Genomic DNA, 15,608 nt, shown 5'->3' with positions numbered 1-15,608 from the left:
CCGTGTCTGCGTAGGTTTCCTCCCACAGTCCAAAGATGTGCGGGTCAGGTGAATTGGCCATGCTAAATTGCCTGTAGTGTTAGGTAAGGGGTAAATGTAGGGGTATGGGTGGGTTGCACTTCGGCGGGTCGGTGTGGACTTGTTGGGCTGAAGGGCCTGTTTCCACACAGTAAGTAATCTAATCTAATCTAAAAATATTAGCTTGGTCATAAAAACAGAGGGTAGTTGTGGGGGTTTGTCTTTCTAATTGGAGGTCAGTGTCCAGTGGTGTTCTGCAAAGGATCAGTGATGGAACCGCTGTCATTTGTAATTTATGTAAGTAATTTGGATGAAAATGTAGGTGGTCTGATTAGTACATTTGCAGACAACACAAAAATTGCCTGAAGACTTATGTGATTGATTGACACGTGGATACCTATGGCTGCCATGTTTCTGCACCTGCTTTAGAACTGTGTTTTTTTTAATATATTGCCTCGCTTTGTCCTTCTGACCAAAATTTATCTCTTCAGATTTTATCCACCAGATATTTCCTATCCTGTCCTTGATCACTCGAACTATGCCATAGTCCTCTTCACAATTGACAATACCCCCAATTTTTGGCTAACTTGGGTGTCCAGGGCACAGTTAAGGTCAATAATCTAAGCTACAAAAAGCAATGGTTGAAATGACTCTGTGGTACTTCACTATATATCTTCCTCCTGTCTGTTTACTGCTCTACTTTGTTTTGTAACACTCAGCCAATTTTGTATCCATCCTAACACTTTTCCCTTTAGTTAAATGGTAGTACAGAGATTGATTACTAATGGTAAAAGACACATTTTGTTTCAGTATATTGTCTTGCACTCAAGATCATTTTGCAAGAATAGAAATATTAAAGGAAACACCATTTTTAGGCTGCACGCAAAGAACGTCCTGGTTGTTGACAAGTGGACTCTGATAGTTAGGCATGTTGTCACGGAGAATGCATCAATAAGGTGATGACTGACAGTTAACTGACAGAGGGAGAAATTGAGGACTGCAGATGCTGGAGATCAGAGTCAAGAGTGTGGTGCTGGAAAAGCACAGCAGGTCAGGCAGCATCCAAGGAGTAGGAGGATCAATGTTTCAGGCATAAGCCTGAAGCCTTCCTAATGTAGGGTTCATGTCTGAAACATCGATTATCCTGCTCCTCGGATGCTGCCTGACCTGCTATGCTTTTCCAGCATTACACTCTCCACAGTTAATTGCAATTGTTTACATTGAGATCAAGCAGTTTGACTCTAATTGACCAAGGCATTGCAATGAGAGTGAAGTGAACAAGTAAGTGGCCATCACCTATTTTGTTTATTAGAAGTAGAGACATCATGTGTACATGTTATTTCTGCCTACAAAGCCAAGGGCCTGTATATTAATATTTGTAGCTTCGAATATGTGCAGCTGCACCCCACTGCGATCCCCTTTAGATCTTTAACAGCTACCATAGAAGGCAGACAGGATCTTGGTTTAACATTTCATCTGAATGACACTCCAGTGACAGTTGAGCATTTTCTCTGTACAGCACCAGGAGTGCCAGCTTAGATTTGTCTTTAGGTCTCTGTATTAGTGCTTATAATCACAATAGCCAGGTTCAGTGGTAACAGTGTTACCAACAGAGCACAGTTGACACGTGAGTGGATAAGCATAAATATATGTATTAAAAAAATTAAGATGTTAAATAAAACACAGCCCCTCTTACTGTGGGAAAGACTTCTCCAAGGTAAATAAAAATAGAACAATGGAACTTATGCGACAGTGCTCATGAAGGTAATAATTAAACATTAATTGATTATATAAATAAATAACAAGCACCTCAGCTATTAAGAGCTGGAATTTGCTTCTCTAACATGTCACACATAATATAGTCACATAACAAGCTAAAGTACTGTCATAGGGATACAGTTGTCAGGAACTATCCTGTTCCCCTATAATATCTGAGTACTAATTATCGGGTCATTCTCTAACTGCACACATTCATTGGTTTGGTTTGATACCACCAATCAGAATTGGTGAGTGCAGTCCATAACAGGATTGCTGTGATCAACTCCTCCTCAATCTGTATGTTTACTCTGTGCCATGTACCCTGCATCTCCAGTCTCTCTGTGTGGACTGACTGGACTTGGGGAGAGACAGGTGAAAGTAATGGGGAAACAAACAGGAATTAGGTGGTAAAACTGAAGAGTAGGAAAGGGGATGTGAGAAGACACAAAAGAGAAGGAAAGAAACGAAAGAGAAGTATATCACAAACAGTGACATTGAAAGCTACAGGTGAACTGCCCCTTTATTTCAGGATGTCAGGAAATAGAGAAAAAGGAGAGGAAACAGACATTTGTGGAGGTGGAGTAGAAAGAAGGGCAGGAGAGAAGGTGAGTGAGAGACCATAAGACCATAAGACTATAAGACCATAAGACTGGCCAATACATAAGAAACAAACGACAGGCAAAAGTAGACATTGGGCCACTTCAAACTGATGTAGGAAGCCTAATGATGGGAGATAAGGAAATAGCAGGAGAACTTAACAAGTACTTTGCGTCAGTTTTCACAGTGGAAGACATGAGTAATATCCCAACAATTAAAGGGAGTCAGGGGGCTGAGTTGAGTATGGTTGCCATTACAAAAGAGATAGTGCTAGAAAAGTTTAAAAGTCTTAAAATTGATAAATCTCCTGGTCCCGATGGGATACACCCTAGAGTTCTGAGAGAGGTGGCTGAGGAAATAGCGGAGGCATTGGTTGAGATCTTTTAAGAATCACTGGAGTCAGGGAAGATCCGGGATGATTGGAAGATTGCTGTTGTAACCCCCTTGTTCAAGAAAGGATCAAGACAAAAGATGGAAAATTATAGGCCAATTAGCCTAACCTCAGTTGTTGGTAAAATTCTATAATCCATCATTAAGATGAGGTTTCTAAATTCTTAGAAGAGCAGAGTCTGATTAGAACAAGTCAACATGGATTTAGTAAGGGGAGGTCATGCCTGACAAACCTGTTGGAATTCTTTGAAGAGGTGACAAGTAGGTTAGACCAGGGAAACCCAGTGGATGTGGTCTATCTAGACTTTCAAAAGGCATTTGATAAGGTGCCACACGGGAGGCTGCTGAGCAAGGTGAGGGCCCATGGTGTTCGAGGTGAGCTACTGGGATGGATTGAGGATTGGCTGTCTGACAGATGGCAGAGAGTTGGGATAAAAGGTTCTTTTTCAGAATGGCAGCCGGTGACGAGTGGTGTCCCACAGGGTTCAGTGCTGAGGCCACAGCTGTTTGCATTATATATTAATGATTTGGATAAAGGGACTGGGGGCATTCTAGCGAAGTTTGCAGATGATACGAAGTTAGGTGGACAGGCAGGTAGTACTGAGGAAGTGGGGAGGCTACAGAAGGATCTCGACAGTTTGGGAGAGTGGTCCAGGAAATGGCTGATGGAATTCAACGTGAGCAAATGCGAGGTCTTGCACTTTGGCAAAAACAATAAAAGCATAGACTACTTTCTAAATGGTGAGAAAATTCGTAAAGCCAAAGTACAAAGGGATCTGGGAGTGCTAGTCGAGGATTCTCTAAAGGTAAACATGCAGGTTGAGTCCGTGATTAAGAAAGCGAATGCAATGTTGTCACTTATCTCAAGGGGGTTGGAATGTAAAAGCAGCAATGTGCTACTGAGACTTTATAAAGCTCTGGTTAGGCCCCATTTGGAGTACTGTGTCCAGTTTTGGTCCCCACACCTCAGGAAGGACATACTGGCACTGGAACGTGTCCAGCGGAGATTCACATGGATGATCCCTGGAATGGTAGGTCCCTGGAATATGAGGAATGGCTGAGGATCCTGGGATTGTATTCATTGGAGTTTAGAAGATTAAGGGGAGACTTAATAGAGACGTACAAGATAATACATGGCTTGGAAAGGGTGGACGCTCGGAAATTGTTTCCATTAGACGAGGAGACTAGGACCTGTGGACACAGCCTTAGAATTAGAGGGGGTAAATTCAGAACAGAAATGCGGAGACATTTCTTCAGCCAGAGAGTGGTGGGCCTGTGGAATTCATTGCCACAGAGTGCAGTAGAGGCCGAGATGCTAAATGTCTTCAAGGCAGAGATTGATAGATTCTTGTTGTCTCGAGGAATTAAGGGCTACGGGGAGAATGCGGGTAAGTGGAGTTGAAATGCCCATCAGCCATGATTGAATGGTGGAGTGGACTTGATGGGCCGAGTGGCCTTACTTCCACTCCTATGTCTTATGGTCTTATGGTGAGAGACAAATACACTTTACAAGATCAGCAAAGGTAAGACTTTCAAGTGTATCACTCTTCTGCCTATCCTGTACAATCTGCGAATATATTCATCAGTTTCATCTGCAAGGCAGCATCGCACAAAAAGGCACAAACAAAAATCAGATGGTAATGGTTTCAATTCACAGTAATAATCAGCTTCGAGCAAAGAATGAGACATGCATATTGAAAAGACAAAGGGCTGGATTTTCTCATCCTCCAATGTGAAAATAACATATCATAAAAATTGCAAATGCAACAGAAAACATTGGCATTCTATTTGTGAAAATCTGTGTATAATTTGAGGATTCCCTAGGTACACCAAAGTATTACTGATCTACACTGTGGGTTGAACGCACACACAAGCATATTTATACCAGTGAGGGCTGCTGTTGTATAAATGTCACATCATGTGATAGTCAATGTTTAGAGACACTAAATATCACTAATGCTTCTGTGCAGTTGAAATCTTTCAAGCTCTATTTGTGTTTAGTAATTTTTATGACAGAGCACTGGACTTTTCTTATGTTCCTACCTGACACATCCCAGCAAGGCTGTTTAACATGTGGTTACAATTCTTTCCTGCCCTGTCAGACAGTATATATTAGAGCCACTTCTCATTACGTAATTTTATCACTGTGGCTCTTCAAACATTTCGCAAAGAGAGCCATTTAAAAGGGGCAGTGTCGTCTGATTCAGCAATCACAACTCATGTTGATCCTATCATGAAATAATAAATCAATGAGACGATGAATTCAAAGCTATTCATCCCAATTCTCAACAGCAGACAAAAACTGAGGTGATACCGTCCCAATAGACAGGCATGCACCTGTGCCCATAGCAACACGGACGCGATCTGATGGATTTTGCCAGACAATCCTATTCCTTTCTTTTGACAAGGTTGCAGCAACAGAAAAAAAAGCTTTCCAGAGAAGATGCTTCGAGGGTTGCAAAATGTAACAAAGACAAATGTTATTTGCAACAGAAGAAAGACAGACTTACATTTATCCAGTATTTTTGTGACCGCCTGATATCCCAAAGTGTCTTTCAACCACTTAAGTACTTTGGAAGTATGGTCACTATTGTCTTGTAGGAAGTGAGACAACCAATGTGTGCACTGCAATCTTCCAAATACAGTAATCTGATGATAACCAGATAATTTGCTCTGAGAGCACTGATTAAGGGTTAATATTGGCCTGGGCATCAAGTGGAATTGCTCTGCCATTAACAAAAATAGAGGTTGCTGGAAAAGCTCAATAGGTCTGGCAGCATTAATGTTATGGTTAACGTTTCCACAGAACTGCTCCGAGGAAGGGTCACTTGACCCGAAACGTTAATTCTTGATTTCTCTCCGCAGATGCTGCCAGACCTGCTGAGCTTTTCCTGTAACCTCTAGAACATAGAACAGTACAACACATTACAGACCCTCCAACCCTCGATGTTGTTCTGGCCTTTTATCCTCCACTAAGGTCAGACTAACCTACATACCCTTCACTGTACTATCTTCCATGTCCTACCCAAGAGTCACTTAAATGTCCCTAATGAACCTGACTGTACTACCACTGCCTGCAATGCATTCCACACACCCACCACTCTCTGTATAACGAATCTGCCTCTGACATCTCCGCTTAATCTCCCTCCAATCACTTTAAAATTATGCCCCCTCATGATAGACATTTCCACCATGGGAAAAAGTCTTTGGCTATCCACTCTCAACGTCTTGTATACCTGTTTCAAGTCACCTCTCACCCTTCTTCACTCCATTGAGAAAAGCCCTAGCTCCCCCAACCTTTCTTCATAAGACATGCCCTCCAATCCAGGCAGCATCCTGATAAATCTCCTCTGCACCCTCTCTAAAGCTTCCACATCCTTCCTATAATGAGGCAACCAGAACTGAACACAATATTCCAATTGTGATCTAACCAGGACTCGACAGAGCTGCAGCATAACTTCACGGCTCTTAAACTCAATCGCCGTGTTATTTTTGTTTCTGATTTACAGCATCCACAGTTCTTTTGATTTTTATTTTAGAAATGCACTGCCCCCTCTTTGAAATAATGATTAGGACTGAAGATTGAAGGGATCTTGATTTCACATCTCATCCAAAAGATAGCACCTCCTCCAGTGCAGCTCTCCTTCAGTACTGCACAGGACTGCCACAGATTTTGCATTCAAGCCTTGAACACAAAATTATTTTGACGTGGAAGTAAGATCTCTGCCAACTGAATCAATGATGCATCTACAGGAAAACTGTTGGTAACAGAAAAATGGACATGTTGTTCACTGTTACATTTCTGCTCAGGATAAATGAGCAGAAGCTGTAGGGGTTACTTTAAAGGAGGCTGTTTTGGGGTTCAAGGCCATCTTCCAATAAACACAGAGACTCCAGTTGGATGGAAGCACAAGGCCAAATGAATTAATGCAGCCAACCAATTTCTTTCTACTCAGTTGCAAAGAAATAGTCTGAATTATGCCATCCTGTCTACATCAAAAGCTGAAAAAACTGTGGATGTTGTATAAATCAGAAACAAAAACAGAGATTGTTGGAAAAGCTCAGCAGGTCTGGCAGCATCTGTGAAGAGAAATCAAATTCCAAGCTTTGAGTCCAGAGACATCAGTTCTGAGGAAGTTCTGTTTTTGTTTCCGATTTCTCTTCACAGATGCTGCCAGACCTGCTGAGCTTTTCTGAAAATTTCTATGTTCTGATACACTTACACACACCATCCTCCTTCAACACTGCTCACTCTACCCTTCTCACCATAGCCAAAGGATCACCTGCAATGGCTTTCCTTCCTGTTCTTGCTCTTTTATCTCTGTTGCCCATCACAATTCCCTGCTGCTCCCCATCCTATTTCTCACCGATATATCCCTTAGCAACAAGGCAGCTTTTACATTGACAACACTTCACAAATACTAAATTGTCCAAATCTAGTACAATATTAACAGATATTTTCTCCTACTAATATTCAGAAGACCAAGTGTTCCACTTGCTGGCCATCAATTCTATTCTTCTCTTAAGCAGTTACTTGAAGTGAACCAGATTCTTCGAATAGTGTGTTCAAGATGAAATTCTGCTTGACAGAGAAGTGATGTGTCCAGTGGTTCTCCACAGGACCATCCTTCAAAGCAACAAAATGGCTGACGCATGATGAAGCATAGTGGTTCGTTTCCAAATAATGATCATTACGAATCAAGGTGAAGCCACGGTGGAGAGATATTACCTGAATATAACTGAGCACAAACTCTTTATTTTGCCCAAAACCAAGGGGTTGATACTTAGAAGTCATGGTATCACTTTTCGATCACGTGATTCTTTGTACTTAATTAAAAAAAAGCATTTGGTGAAAGTGGCTTGTCCTACTCACTTGATGTCTCCTTTGTATCGAAAAAACTATGAACGTGTTTTGCTACTTACAAACATAGCAGCTGTCAATTCCCTGAAACATGTGCACACTGCAGAATGTCTGGTGAAGCAGATGTCCCCAGGGGTGTCTTAGCGGGATATATTTCCATGAAAGATTCATGCTGCAATAACTCCTTGTTCCATGGAATATATAATGGACCTGTTGACCTGCCAATTGAATGGCCCAAGCTACTGATTGGAAATTTGGATATTCAGTCACACATTTGATTTTTGAACAAGAGACTGCAGGGTTTGAGATGTCAGTATGGGCACAGATTCTCACAAAGTGTTGCTCTAATGTAAAGTTAAACTTCCCTGCTGTGGTTAGTAACCTAATGTAAACACTTGTGATCACTTTATTATTTTATTAACACAGAGAACATGCAGATGCCCTCAGGTTGATGCGTATTTTTGAGGCACAGCATTACACATTATGTTCTGTTTTTGAATTAGCACATTGTTGCATGTTAGTTCAGCTTTTTTTAATGTTTGATTGAGACATAAAAATGTCAAGTAATAAATTATTATTAGTCTTTAAATGTATGTCAACAAAAAAGCAAGGAATTGAGAAAACTGATTTGCCCCATTTATCCAAACTGATTCAATCCATCAAATAAAGAAAAAAACATACATTTAGGTTACACTTTTCACAATCTCAGGGTATAACCAATGAAATACTTATAAATTGTAGTCCCTACAATAACGTTGGAATGCAGTGCCAATCAGCCCACAACAATGTGGTAATGACAAGGTATGCTGCTTTTTTTTGTGTGAGATGTTGAGTTGCCCAAGCTTGTGACAGGTGCTATGTAAATGCAAGTGTTCTTAAAATAAAATGTCTGCTATGTTGAACAAATGAAATTTATGGAGCAAATCACTTTTCCCAATCTCAAGCTGCTGTACACATGCTTAGGGACCAATAAATATTGGCCACAATTCCAACTTCATTGCTTTTCTCCATGATAAGTTTAAATACCTCACCCAAAATACATCCCCAAGTCACTTTATTAACTTCCTGTGCAAGATCTCCTCTAAGACAGTGAAGTAAAATTCCACTGTATCTGTTTACACTTCTATTACTTCAACCTGTCCTGTTGCTTTCCACAGATGGCATTTCCATGGCCACAGCAGGACTGCAACCATTGTGTTCCATACAGTAATCTCAGTCTGTACTTATCTCTATAGACTGCAGTCCCATTCCAAATACTTATCCCAGTGTGAACTGCTTTTGATGGGAATCAATTCCACATAGCCACTGATCTGTTGGGAAAAGATATATTTCTTGGTATTTCTGACTACAATATGTTAATACGTTTATGTGCAAATTAATTTAAAATTAAATTAGATGCATCAGCTGTAGCTCAGTTGGGAGCACTATTTTCTCTGTGCCATGAGGTTGTGGGTTCAAGGCACATCCCAGAGTGATGTTAATCTAGGTTGCTACTCCAGTGCTGTACCAATGTAGTGCTGCATTGTTTACTGAGCGAGCTGTTCATAAATGTTATGACACACCTCCAGAACAGGTGGGACTTGAACCTTAGTCCAGAGGTATGGACACTACCACTGCACCACAAGCACTAAACTGAGGCCTGGTCTCCTCTCTAAGTTGGACCCATGGTATCTTGTGTTATCATTTCAAAGAACAGAGGGTCTGATTCCTCAATAGTTAGCAATCAATCCTCAATCAACACCAAAAGTCAAATTAACTGGGATTTTGCTGCATCTTTCCTTACGTTACAGCTGACAGGACACTTAAAAACTATTTCATGCTTTCAAAGTACTTTGAGACATCCTGACAGGTGAAACATCCACAAAAATGCCAGCCTTTCTTTCAAATAATCTGATCCTTTTCCTATCATCTACTTTCATACAATTGAAAGGAGGGAGTTGCAGAGTTTGGGTAAATATTGGAAAGACGCAGAAACCTGTCATGAGCAATTATATGTAAAATGGATATGCATAGTGTCAGCCTTAGCTCACTGGCAACATTGAGTCAGAAAGTTGCAGATTCAAGCCCCAGTTCAGACATCAAAGCACATAACATAAGCTGACACTTCAATGCACTGCAATCTGAATGTCATACTGTCTTTCCAGTGAGGTATTAAATGAAGGCATGATATGGCATCCCAAGTGGTTACAAAAAACCCCACATCATTTATATTTAAGAAGAGCAGTGAGTTATCTCAATATCACAGCTGAGATATATTCCTCGAACAATATCACTGAAAAGGATTGCAAAGATGATTCTGGATAGGAGCAAAAGTAACAGGTAGTTATTATGGGGTCTTTAACTTTCTAAGAATTGACTGGAAACGCTATAGTTTATGTACTTTAGACAGGTCAGTTTTTGTCCAATGTGTGCAGGAGGGTTTCCTGACGCAGTATGTAGATAGGTCCGTAAGACACAAAGCCACATTGGACTTGGTACTGGGTAATGAAACCAGTCAGGTGTTAGATCAGTAGGTAGGTGAGCACTTTGGTAATCGTGACCACAATTTGGTTATGTTTACTTTAGCGATGGAAAGGGAGAGATATATACCACAGGGCAAGAGTTATAACTGAGGGAAAGGCAATTGTGATGCGATTAGGCAAGATTTAGGATGCATAGGATGGGGAATGAAACAGCATGGGATGGGCACAATTGAAATGTGGAGCATATTCAAGGAACAGCTACTGCGTGTCCTTGATAAGTATGTACCGGTCAGGCAGGGAGGAAGTGGCTGAGTGAGGGAACCGTGGTTTACTTTCCAACTGTGGTAAAGCTTTCCAAAGGCATGTCAGGAATAAAAGATTAGGGCCAGTCAAGGACACTAGTGGGAAATTGTGCATGGAGTCTGAAGAGATAGGAAAGGTGCTAAATGAATATTTTTTGTCAGTATTGACACAGGAATAAGGCAATATTGTTGAGAATAATACTGAGATACAGGCTACTAGACTAGATAGGATTGAGGTTCATAAGGAAAAGGTGTTAGAAATTCTGCAAAGTGTGAAAATAGATAAGTCCCCTGGGCCGGAGGGAATTTATCCTAGGATTCTCTTGGAAGGTAGGGAGGAGATTGTAGAGTCTTTGGCTTTGATCTTTATGTCATCATTGTCTACAAGAATAGTGCCAGAAGACTGGAGGATAGAAAATGTTGTCCCCTTGTTCAAGAAGGGGAGTAGATACAACCCTGGAAGTTATAAATCCCTGAGCCTTACTTTGGTTGTGGGTAAAGTGCTGGAACAGATTTTGAGATAGGATTTATAATCATTTCGAAAGGAAAAATTTGATTAGAGATAGTCAACAGGGTTTTGTGAAGGTAGGTCATGCCTCATAAAACCTATTGAGTTCTTCAAGAAGGTGACCAAATGTGGATGAGGGTAAAGTAGTTGATGTGGTGGAAATGGATTTCAGTAAGGCATTTGATAAGGTTTGCCACAGCAGGCTATTGCAGAAAATATGGAGGCATGGGATTGAGGGTGATTTAATGGTTTGAATCAGAAATTGGCTACTGTACGAAGGTGGTGGTTGATGGGAAATATTCATCCTGGAGTTCAGTTACTAGTGGTGTCCCGCAAGGATCTGTTTTGGGTCCACTGTTGTTTTTCATTTTTTATAAATGACCTGGATGAGGGTGTAGAAGGATGGCTTAGTAAATTTGTGGATGACACTAAAGTGGAGTTGTAGACATTGCGGAAGGATGTTGCAGAATACAGAGGGAGATAGATATGCTACAGTGCTGGGCTGAGAGGTGGCAAATGAAGTTTAATACAGAAAAGTATGAGGTGATTCACTTTGGAAGGAGTAACTGGAATACAGAGTACTGGGCTAATGGTAAGATTCTTGGTAGTGTGGATGAGCGGAGGGATCTTGGTGTCCATGTGCAAAGATCCCTGAAAGTTGCCACCCAGCTTGATAGGGTTGTTAAGATGGCATACGTTGTGTGAGCTTTTACTGGTAGAGGGATTGAGTTTCAGAGCCATGAGGTCATGTTACAGCTGTACAAAACTCTAGTACAGCCGCACTTGGGAATATTGCGTACAATTCCAGGTGCCACATTATAGGAAGGATGTGGAAGCACTGGAAAGGGTTCAGAAGAGATTTACCAAGATGTTACCTGTTATGGAGGGAAGGCTTATGGGGAAAGGCTGAGAGGCTTGAGGCTGTTTTCGTTAGAGAGAAGAAGTTTAAGAGGTGACTTAATAGAGGCATACAAGATGATCAGAGGATTAGATGGGGTGACAGTGAGAGCCTTTTTCCTCAGATGGTGATGGATAGTACAAGGGGACACAGCTTTAAATGAGGGGTGATAGATAAAGGACAGTTGTCAAAGGCAGTTTCTTTACTCACAGAGTAGAATGTGCGCATGGAATGCCCTGCCTGCAACAGTAGTGGACTCACCTACTTTAAGGCATTTAAATGGTCATTGGATAAACATATGGATGATGATAATGGGATAGTGTAGTCTAGGTGAGCTTTAGACTGGCTTCACAGGTCAGCACAACACCGAGGGCTGAAGGGCCTGTATTGCACTGACCCGTGAAACCAGTCTAAAGCCCACTTAACCTACACTATTCCATTATCATCCATATGTTTATCCAAGGACCATTTAAATGTCCTTAATGTTTTCAAAGAACATATGTTCTATGTTCAATAAAAATCAGGTGATCTGCTCATTATCACATTGATGTTTCTCAGGCCTTACAGTCTGTAAATTGTCTGTTTTCTAAATTATGAAAGAGACTGTGCTTCAAAAACTGGCTATTTGATGCCTTTTGAGGTCAAGAAAGACATCAGATAAATGAAAGATTCTTTTCTTCAATGACCAAAATCAGTTAGAAATACACATAATTTTCCAAGTGCAAACTGATAGAGTCACAGAGTCATGGAGATGTACAGCACGGAAACAGACCCTTTGGTCCAACTCGTCCATGCCGACCAGATATCCTAACCCAATTTAGTCCTACCTGCCAGCACCCGGCCCATATCCCTCCAAACCCTTCCCATTCATAAACCCATCCAGATGCCTTTTAAGTTTTGCAATTGTACTAGCCTCCACCACATCCTCTGGCAGCTCCACAAGCACCACCACCTGCATGAAAAAGCTGCCCCTTAAGTTTCTTTTATATCTTTCCCCTCTCACCCGAAACCTATGCCCTCTAGATCTGACCTCCCCACTCCAGGGAAGAGACTTTGTCTATTTCCCCTATCCATGATTTTATAAACGTCTATAAGGTCACCCCTCAGCCTCCGATGCTCCAGGGAAAACAGCCCCAGCCTATTCAACCTCTCCTTATAGCTCAAATCCTCCAACCTTGACAACATCCTTGTAAATCTTTTCTGAACCCTTTCAGGTTTCACAACATCTTTCCGGTAGAAAGGAGACCAGAATTGCATGCAATATTCCAACAGTGGCCTAACCAATGTCCTGTACAGCTGCAGCTTAACCTCCCAACTCCTGTACTCAGTACTCTGACTAATAAAGGAAAGCATACCAAACACCTTCTTCACTATCCTATCTATCTGTGATTCTACTTTCAAAGAGTTATGAAACTGCACTCCAAGGTCACTTTGTGCAGCAACATTCCCTAGGACCTTACCATTAAGCCCTGTTAAGATTTGCTTTCACAAAATGCAGCACCTCACATTTATCTATATTCAACTCCATCTACCACTCCTCAGCCCATTGGCCCACCTGATCAAGAACTCATTATAATCTGAGATAACTTTCTTCGCTGTCCACTACACTTCCAATTTTGGTGTCATCTGAAAACTTACTAACTATACCTCCTATGTTCACATCCAAATCATTTATATAAATGACGAAATGTAGTGCACTCAGCACCAACCCTTGTGGCACTCCACTGGTCACAGGCCTCCAGTCTGAAAAACAACCCTCCATCACCGCTCTCTATCTTCTACCTTTGAGCCAGTTCTGTATCCAAAATGGCTAGTTCTCCCTGTATTCCATGAAATTTAACCTTGCTAACCAGTGTCTCATGGGGAACTTTGTCGAATGCCTTACTGAAGTCCATATAGATCATGTCTACCAATGGTGAGAAGTCTCAAAAGGTAGGAACAAACAAAGCAAGAGAAGAGCATTCAGTCCCTCAATTCTGCTCTGTCATTCAGTCATGACTGGACTGCACACACTTTGATACCTCAGCCTTGAAAGTCTAATTGTCTCTGAATTAAAAGATTTTTGGAAAAGATGGCTGCTGATCCCAACTTCCCTTCATGTAAAAAGTGCTTCCTGATTCCCATCTGAACAGGAGAAAGTGAGGACTGCAGATGCTGGAGATCAGAGCTGAAAATGTGTTGCTGGAAAAGCACAGCATCCAAGGAACAGGAGAATTGACGTTTCGGGTTTCCTGAAGGAGGGCTTATGCCCGAAACGTCGAATTTCCTGTTCCTTGGATGCTGCCTGACCTGCTGCGCTTTTCCTGCAACATATTTTCAGCTCCCATCTGAACAGCTCAACAGTCATTTTTAGACTATGCCCTCTCAATTTTGAGTCTCACATCAGAAAAGTTTCCTTCCATCTGCTGTATTGAATCCTTTTGACATTTTCATCACTTTGTTCAGATTGCCCCACGGTGTATTATACTCAAAGGTATGTATGACTATATTATGGATGTTGGATGCACAATATAACTCTGTAATTCCTGACATCAATCTAATGAATCTGTGTTACAGATTCAAAGGCTAGTGTTCTACAAACAAATGATATTGACAGGCATTTGTTGGCCAGTGCTTTGAAATGTGGTGAGAGGTGAGCAAGGATGAAACGTTTGTTGCAAAACATGAGACCGGCAATGCAATACAATCATCGATCTTATTTCTAAGAATGATGAAGCATTGGTATTCATTCAGATTTTTAAATAAAGGTTGGTTTTGGGGAAAATACCTCATTAGAACATCTGCCAGTCAAACAAAGATACTCCAATCAATATCTACACACACCACTGACTGAAAATCAATGTGCACCTCCCCCCTATAAATATATCAATAAATCAATTTAGAAATGCTGCACTCCTTTTAAAGAGTACATCAAAAGAAATAAAAATCCTTTCTGCCCTATCGTGGTATCAAGAGCAACTGCCAACGTCCCACGATGAATTAAAGAAAAGTGTCATCCTAAAAAATGCTTTCTATTAATGTTCAAAGCTGAAAATGTGGTGCTGGAAAAGCGCAGCTGGTCAGGCAGCATCCAAGGAGTAGGAGAATCGAGTTTCGGGCATGAGCCCTTCTTCAGCCCTTTCTTCAGGGCTCATTCCTGAAAAGGGCTCATGCCCGAAACGTCAATTCTCCTGCTCCTTGGATGCTGCCTGACCTGCTGCGCTTTTCCAGCAACACATTTTCAGCTCTGATCTCCAGCATCTGCAGTCCTCACTTTCTCCTATTAATGTTCCAAGTCTAACTCACTACAAATTTACAAGTACATGAACCTGTTGCCAAACAGATCATTCAAGGAAGAGCCTAGTGCACTACTTGACTCAACCAGAGTTTCAAAGTGCATCATTGCCCCAGCTCAGTTCCTTTACTCCCCTGAGGGAGTACAAACTAGCACTGCTGTGATGTTCAGAGGAGTCCATATGGCAGATCTACCAACTTCAGGTACATGGGGGACTTCCAGTTGACAGGTTCAAGCAAGCACTTGTTCCAGCTCCATGGAGACAAGCTCAGGGACAGTATGAGTCCAGACTATTAAAAGCTGCAATTGGTATTTAGCAAGATAATCACATACATTTATAGTGCAGATGGTCATCAAGTGAAGGATGTTGCCTGTGCTGGAAGACGCAGAGGGAAACAATAAGATAAAAATAAATAAAACTAAAGATGAGCTGTACATTCGAGGGGAGATGCGCAAACCTGCATTCTTCTTTCCCCTTCCTCCAAAGAAGCACAAGTCATGTTATTAATGTTAGGGTTTTTTTCCATAGTTTCCACAGAT

At 41.4% G+C, this 15,608-nt stretch overlaps 1 protein-coding gene across 1 annotated transcript in view; it reads right to left on the bottom strand.

Annotated features, from left to right (window-relative positions):
- Window positions 1-15,608, bottom strand: part of LOC132820298 (NALCN channel auxiliary factor 1-like) — a 449,510-nt gene that overhangs the window by 421,996 nt on the left and 11,906 nt on the right. The window lies entirely within an intron of this gene.

This window comes from Hemiscyllium ocellatum, chromosome 11 (genome assembly GCF_020745735.1).
Source record: "Hemiscyllium ocellatum isolate sHemOce1 chromosome 11, sHemOce1.pat.X.cur, whole genome shotgun sequence".
Lineage (NCBI taxonomy): Eukaryota > Metazoa > Chordata > Chondrichthyes > Orectolobiformes > Hemiscylliidae > Hemiscyllium > Hemiscyllium ocellatum.
The sequence above is the reverse complement of the archived record's forward strand: the minus strand, read 5'-3'. Positions and strand labels throughout refer to the sequence as shown.